Raw genomic sequence first — 8,567 nt, 5'->3', positions numbered from 1 at the left:
TCAAGATCTTGTGGGAGAAAAGGATGAACGAGGGAAGGCCTTATCTGCAAATGTGGTGAAGAGTGCGGGTAAATTGCCATATTTTCCTTCCTATCCGTCAGATATAAATCGGACGACCTACATTGCAGGATGGCAGGCCCACCATCATCACCAACTCTATTTTTTATCCCTACTCTTATAAAAAGCATTGTCGGTGATGATCGTGTGCCTGCCATCCTGCAATATAGGCCGTCCGATCTATATCTGACGGATAGGAAGGAAACTATGGCAATTTTGCAAAAAGATACCCACACCCCTCTCCACATTTGCAAATAAGGCCTTCCCTCGTTCATCCTTTTCCCCCACAAGATAAACTACTCATACAAATGCATCTTGATGTTCCGTGCAACGCATGGGCATCTTGCTAGTTGTTGCAAAAAGCCCATGTGTGTGTGAGAGAGAGGGAGAGTGGAGGAGGACGGAGTGCATGTGTGACAAAGACACAAGGAGTGTGTGTGCGATAGGTATCAGCTTAAAATGAGGCGATAGTGTGTGTGTGCACGATCGAGAGGGCGTGTCTCAAGAAGGGAAGAAAAAGCTACATAGATACAAGGAGCGGGAGAGAGACATGTATGCGATGGTGGAAGCACGAGTGTGCGGGTGTATAAACCTATCTAGAGGCTAGCTAGTCGATAAATGTTTGTGAGAGAAATACGAGTCGGGGTGCGAAAGCGAGAGTTTTGTGTGTGAGAGAGAGAGACGGTAGTCGGGAAGGGGAGTGGAAGCAGGAGTTGTGTGTGTGTGTCTGTGAGAGAGAGAGAGGAGACGGTAGTCGGGGTTGTCTGATCGGTAAACAAATGAATAATGTCAGTCTGGGATGGAGACGAAAAGGAGACCGCAACAAATGTTGTGTCTACAGGAGAGAGAGAGAGTAATTTTAGTGGTATGAGTCATATGTAGAGACATATAGGGTGTGTGAGAGAATCCCATAGAGAGAAAGACAAAGTGAAAGACGAGTGGAGACTGTGTGTGTGGCGGTGAAAAAGAAAGCTTAGGTACCGAGTGATACCAGAGAACAGTAGAGACGTGAGAGATAATGAAAACCGTGTAATGTATAATGATAGGGAGAGTGTGACACTTCTCAAGGGAGACGTCGAGAGACCATGTTTGCGAGGATAGGAGAAACATGAAGTGAGCGTGCGGGTGAGCTGGAGAAAAGAGAGTGATAGCTACCTGAAGGAGCATGCATGCGAGAGAGATGGGCGTGAAAGGAGTAAACAAAAAAGGGATTCAAATATTTGAATTCGAGATGATGATACATGTAATCCATACTCGAACCAAAATTGATCTATCAAACATGCATACTCATATGAATTCACGCACATCTATGTTATTTAATATGTAGATATTACTGATCCATACATTTTAGTAGAACATAATTTGGTTAAATTTTTCGAATTCAACCTTAAGATTTTGAGATCGTTGTATTTGTAAATCATATTATACATATAAAGGAGCAGAATTCTTTGTTGTGCTTTTGAAAGTATATATAAAAAATGATGTATATAGAATGTAATTCCAATTGAAAATGGATCCCGCCCGAAAAAAATAGAATACAAACGGGATTCGAATTGAGTTGGCACGGGTAAACGTGCACTCTGCAAAATTTGAACGAAGCGGGGAAAGTCGCAGTAACCGCCCGAAACCAAAATCTGCGAGATGGAAATTACTACTGCCTATCCCTGCCACGCAAAGCCTATCTGCTGGATTTCTATAGGTTTCGATAGGGGTAGGTTTGTAATTTCACCCAAATGTGACGTAACCGCCTCTCACCCGGATTCATACACGGTGGGCGCCAAAACACAGTGTGTCCTCGGCCGAAATCGACTCCCTCCCCGATTCATATTCATACACGGTGGGCGCCAAAAACAAACTCTCGTCGGCAAATATTCGGTGTATGCGAGATTACCGTCCTATCCCCAACCGACTAATGTTGCTGTGATGTAGTAGAAATTTGAAACGGGGGCTAAGTTTGTAAATTTCCTCGCATTTGAGACAAGCGCGCCCTGAATACATGGTTCCCCCTTCCTCTCTACCTCCCTTTTCCCCATTCGTACTCCGTGGGCGCCAAAACACCCTCTCCACCCCACCCTCCTCCGTCCGCCGCCGTCCGCCACCCCATCCACCGCCGTCCTCCTCCACCATGCCGGAGCTGATACCCCGACGCCGCCGTCCATTACAAGAGATCGACCTCTCTCATCCACGGCTTCGGACCGGGATCCTTGCATCCCGTCCTCTCGCTTCATCCCCGCCGTCGTCCACCTTGCCGGCGCCGCTCCTACGACCGTCTCGTCCACCGCGCCCCGCCGCCACCGTCTACCCTCCTAGATCTGGTTCCACGCCGCCGACAGCCATCGCTACCGCAGCACCGTCAAATTCTCAGCAGATGCGTACACGGCGCCGCACCAGAGGCGGTACTCTTTCGTATCTGCTCAACTTATTTATCGCAGCAAGAAAATAGATCGCCACTGCTTTACTCTGATTTCTTGTCTTGGTTGCGAAGTTGCCTTTGTCCGGTTTGCACCTTCAGATCCGCCATGGCACGCTCAACACTATACTCCCAATGCTTATGGTTTTCCCCTTTTATATTCCACACTAGTTAAATCACAGTAGACTAAAATTTTTTCAGAGCTCGCCGGAGTTCGCCGGTGCGAACGAAGGGGCTCGGGTGGTTGTGGGGCCTCGCCGAACGAAGAAAACTCGACGCGGGTGGGGGTTGGGGCGGGGGTGGGGGTGGGGGTGGCGGAGGAACACAGGCGGTGGGGGCCGGTGGTCCGGCCGGCGGCCCGTGCGGTGTTCTGTATGGGAAGAATCAGAGACGAGGAAGAAGATGGGTTAGGAGACGTAGGATCTTCATCCAACCGCCTGAAATGGTCAAGAGACAGCTGGGAGTTGCATTCTTAATGCGCTCTGGTTCATCATGTGTGGGCACTGCGCAACCAACATTTTATTATCCAAAATCTGCTTGCTCTTCTTTACCATGTTCCTCTTCCGTTCTTCTTTAATATGTACTCTCTCCGTTCCTAAATACAAGTCTTTGTATAGATTCCACCATGGACTACATATGGAGCAAAATGAGTGAATCTACACTCTAAAATGTATCTGGATACATCTGTATGTGATCCATAGTGGAAATCTCTACCAAGACTTATATTTTGGAACGGAGGGAGTATGATAGTAGTACAGTATGTTCCTTGTACTGAAGATGAGCAGGGACATTTGCAGTGTAGAGGTCTATACGGTCGGTTGTGATGGACACTTTGAGCCTCTTTGATTCGTAGGATCTTGTAAACATAGGAATAGGATTTGTAGTGGCCTGCCCACTTGAATCCTATAAGAATAGCAAGGAAATGCGGGGAGCTGTGTCGCCTTTGAGAGTTACACTGATATTAACAGTACCGCACCTTCACTTGAAGAGAGCTGGTATCCGAAGCCTTTCTAGCCGTACCGGCAAACTAGCACATATATTCCAGCAAGTTCCACTTTGCTGATTTTACTCTGATGCTTAAGGTTTTCCCGTTATATCTACACTATGATCTGTGTAGCTGCTTTGTGTCGCACTAGCAGCAGTCCACTCTTGAAGCTAAACACTGCAATGACTTACAAAATTGGCACCAAGGCATTGAGTGCCATTCTGGATGCAATGAAACTCATACGCTCCCCACCTGTTGACTCTTGTTCAGAATATGATCCTAATGACTCTTGTTCAAAATTGCCACATATAGAGAGACAGCATGGAATTGCATTTCTTTGGGCGCTGTGATTCATCATGAGTGGGCAACCAACATTGTATGCAATGAAGCGGAACCTCAAGAATATGCTTCCTCTTCTGTTCTTTAACATGTTCCTCTTTGTTTATTCTGTATTTAGTACGTACAGTATGTTCCTTGTCAGGAAGGGGCGCAGGGACATCTGCAGTCAACAGCTGATAGAGCTGGCCTGTACGTGATCGATAGGCTTTCAATTACTAGCGGCAATACAACACCGTATTTTCAAGCCAGTTCCACTTTCCCGATTTATATATCGTGGTTATGGTGTACCCCTGTTATGTACACTATGATCTGCCTAGTTGCTGTGTGCTCTTGTTATCATGGTTTGGCAATAAACTCTCTATACAGTATATTATGAACCTGTCATCTGCCAGCTATCCTTACTTCTGGAGCCTATTTTTTGTGTACTTGTGCCAGATTATATAAATGCACGCACCATATTACAGCACACATGAGCTCTCTCATCAGAATCCAGTGATAGCACACAAGTGTTTACAGGGGCGCCCCTATATTAGAATATCATCTGCATTACAAAGATAATCTCACAACTATTTATGTTTTCATGGTTCTCAGATATTATACGCAATTACAGTGAATATCAGAATCCGCGCATCAGAAGAATATTGTGGAACACTGCAATGACTTACAAAATTGGCACCAAGGCATTGAGTGCCATTCTGGAAGCAATGAAACTCATACGCTCCCCACCTGTTGATTCTTGTTCAGAATATCATCCTAATGACTATTCTAACCTCGAGGAGTCAAAGGCAGATGGCCTGTCCTGTTCACCCATCAAGGTGCCTGTTCTAATTTGGCAAGGTTTTATTGATTGCGCGTATCTTGCATATGTTGTCTTGCATTTCTTCTACTTTGTTGCACCGCCATCTGCTTAGTTTACTCATCATATAACTCGAGATGCCATGCCCATCCATTATCAATACATATTCCATCTGTCATCATACCATGTTTTTCCACTCAAATGTTGTTCTTGTGCATCAGACATCAAAAAGGAAGAGGGTGATTGCCGAACCCGAAGGAGCACCAGCAAAGTCCTTGAAAAACGTGGTGGTGCCGGAGAAATCAGACAGCGCCCCACTTATATTGGCTGTACAACCAGTGACACAAAACGTAGGACCGACTCCAGCAGACTGTACCCATACTTCACTGGCCACACCACTAGCCCCACCACACAGGACCTGCACTCCAGCAAAAGGTATACCGATTTCATTTGCCATAGCACCAGCCGTACCACAGAAAAATCCCACTCCAGCAAAAAGTACAGCAAGTCCACCGGCCGAAGACCTATCCCAACTGCAGAGACGGCCAATTCCTGCAGATTGGAACCCCATTCCATTTATTCCCAGTTTAAAAGACAATGCTTTCAATGTTGTTAGGGACTACGTGCATATATTCCCATCATGGGAAGATTATAGTGAAGACAAACACCATTTTCACATCTTCCTGTCCAACTTACGTGTAAGTGCTATTATTCATGGTTATTATTTTCCTGTTTTCTGCTGATCGAACACATCAATGATTTACATTACATTGTTGTAACTAGGCGAGGGTCAATCTGGATAGTCATGACGAGCAAAGCTTGCTTGTGCTTTTCAAGGAAGCATTGCAGCAGTATCGGTGTTACCTGAGGAAATCACACTTTGATGGCAAGTCTATAAACGAATTTCCGGTGAAGTCTCCTGTGCTAAATTTAGAAGACATTGAATGGAAAAACCTTGTTATGCACTGGTCTCGTTCCCAGGATGAGGTACTGTCTATGAAATCACATGACAATTTGAACTTCTACTTTTCCGCATGTGCCTTACGGATCTTTTTTGCAGGAAATCTGCTCGAAGAAGAATTCCGGTTTGAAAAGAACGACAGGATATCGCAAATATGCTGCCCGCTGCTTTGCTCTTGTTAGTACCTGTTGTCCTGTATCACTGTACTTGCATACATACCTGGTTCATTATGTGACAGCAGTATGCATGATAGCTTGCTTATCAATTGTTCGCTCCAAATTATCTGATCTGTATGAATGGTTACATTAGTGTAGAATATATCCAATGCCAATGAATTTTTTTAGCTCTGCATTGTTCTTGTAAGTACATGCTGTCCTTTATCAGTGTACTTATATTGACAGGTAGTTGTTCATGTACCATCACTCTGCAGCTTATTTTCCTTTGCCCTCCATTTTCTACACATCAGATCTATATTTACTCTTACCATAAGGTTGGTACTGAAGAAGTTTAGCTGTGCATTGCTCTTGGCTGTGCCTTTTGCCTGTATCGCTGCACATACATTTATAGCTACTTGGTTATGTAGCATCACTCTTCATCTTATCTTAAATATTCTCCATTTTTTCGTATATTATCACATCTATATATACTCTTAACAAAATGTAGAATAAAGGCAATGCTTATGAAGAAGATTCTGTGGTAAACTTCTTGAATTGCCCCCCCCCATCAGCATGGACAAGGGCTTTATAGAGCCTGTCTTCACCAGTAATGTAAGTTTGTCCTTCTCAAGCCTTCAAACTTTGTTGTGTATATTTGGTTAGGCATGACTGCAACAGCTGTTTATTTTTGGTGTTTGCATCAAATTGCATGTTTAAAGTTTATTATGTAGTTCATAAACAAAAGTTTGTCCTTCTCAATTTAAGTTTTCAGTTGTACAACCAAGTTCCTTCTTCATACCATGTAAATTAAACTATACAGAGCAAGTGATCTTCTTTTGCACTGCATGTATGCTTCTGTTCTTCATCCGTAATCCAGTGGTGTGGTGAACCTACCCACTACAGCACAATGTCATATTCTGCAATGTCTTAACTATGAACAATGTCATATCATTCTACTATTATTTAAACCGTCTCTTTATTTGCCAATCTGAAATGGGATAAATTGACAGCACACTAACCATTGATACTTATGAGTTCTTGATCTGTAATCCAGTGGTGTCGTGAAGCTGCCAACTCCTTCACAATGTCATTTCCTGCCATGTCTTGACCTGAACAATACCATATTGTGTTAATGCATTTTTAAACTGTGTCACTTTATTCGTCAGTAAGAAATGTGATGAATTGTCAGCACTGATACTTTTATGTGCAAAACCTGTCATCTGTCTGCTTGTTTATCTTTCAGAGTGAGGAAGATATAAGTGTTGAACAAGCGCAGTCTCATCATCTTGCTCAGGTGCTTGCGCTGCAGCTCGCCAGCAGGGCTAACCTTTCTTGAACTCTATTGAAGTGCTGTCGGTTTTGTATATTATTTTGTCGGCGTGTTTATTTGCACTGGTGGCGATCTTTGATGCCCAGTGTATGTAATCTGCTGTCTGCTTGTGCTTTATTATCATAGTGGCGAACTTTGATGCCCAGTGGATGTAATATGCCGTAATTTCTTTATTGTATAGTCTAGGTTTTTTCTTATTCACGATGCTGCAGTTATTTTACTGTATATATATCCTGTCTTCGCAGTAAAGCGGCCAAACCGTAAAATTACGGTACATAATCGGGCCGTCATGCAATCACGATGTATGATCCGCATCATGGGCCCCGTCAAACTGGCCCACTAGTAGATTCGGGCCTTTAATAGGCCGAGTAACCCCCGGCCCTCTTTTCGCAAGAAAACTCAATGGGCTTTTAGGAGGCTGAGAAGTAGGTTGGGCCTGAAACGTGCCGAACAGCTCACGGGCCGGCAGCAGCCCGAAATGGACCCCGGCCCATGATTGTGCGAATCAAATCACGGGCTTTTAACAGGCCAAAATTGTCTCGGTCCTTGTTTGGCCCAATCAGATATCGGCTGCGAGCAGGCCGGATGCAAACCGGGCCGTAGTTAGGCCCAACTATATGACGGGCTTTTAACAGGCCGAAATTAATATAGGGCCGAAATGTTAAACGGGCCCTTAACAGGCCGAAACTAATAGCAGGCCGAATTACTAAATGGGCCTTTTGCAAGTGGGCCCAAAAGCATAGCGTCCAGTTAACGGGCAGAATCTGATATGGGCCATAATTGAGGCCGAAGCCTCTTAAAGGGCCGGACCTGATCTGGGCCGTGATTTGGCCCAGAACGTGGGAGGCTTTTAACGGGTCGGATCTCATATGGGCCATTATTAGGCCCGGAACATGGCAGGCCATTAATGGACCGGATCAAATATGGGCCGGCAGTTGGCCCAAAACATGGCAGCCAATTAATGGGCCGGCCTACTAGGGTCCTAAAAATCTTGTGGGCCTACAGCTGGGTCGGCTCATTAGCATCGGCGAAATCTTGTGGGCCTTTAGCTGGGCCGGCCCATTATGATCCGCATGAATTTTGTGGGCCGTAACCTAGGCTGGCCCATTATGGCACACAAAAATCTTGTGGGCCTTTACCTGGGCCAGCCCATTATGGCCCGCGAAATCTTGTGGGCCTTTAGCTGGGCCAGCCCATTATGGTCCGCAAAATCTCGTGGGCCTTTAGCTGGGCCAGCCCATTATGGTACGCAAAATCTTGTGGGCCTTTAGTTGGGCCGGCCCATTTAAAATTGATGGGCCATGCCACGTGTCAATGTATCATAGGCGCCTTCTGTCCAATGAGTGGATGACATCTATCCCAATGATGAGCTGACACGTGTTTCCTCCAGCCAATGATGATTTTACACGTGGAAAATCCCCATTGGTCGGGGCTATTAACGGGTTATTGGATCCAAAACCCGACCCGATACCTTAACGGCGTTCCGTTATGGTGGATGCCATGTGTCGGTCACCCTTGACGAAAGCACTTATGT

Source organism: Triticum aestivum, chromosome 1B (genome assembly GCF_018294505.1).
Source record: "Triticum aestivum cultivar Chinese Spring chromosome 1B, IWGSC CS RefSeq v2.1, whole genome shotgun sequence".
In the NCBI taxonomy this organism is placed as follows: domain Eukaryota; kingdom Viridiplantae; phylum Streptophyta; class Magnoliopsida; order Poales; family Poaceae; genus Triticum; species Triticum aestivum.
Note: the sequence above shows the minus strand (reverse complement) of the source record.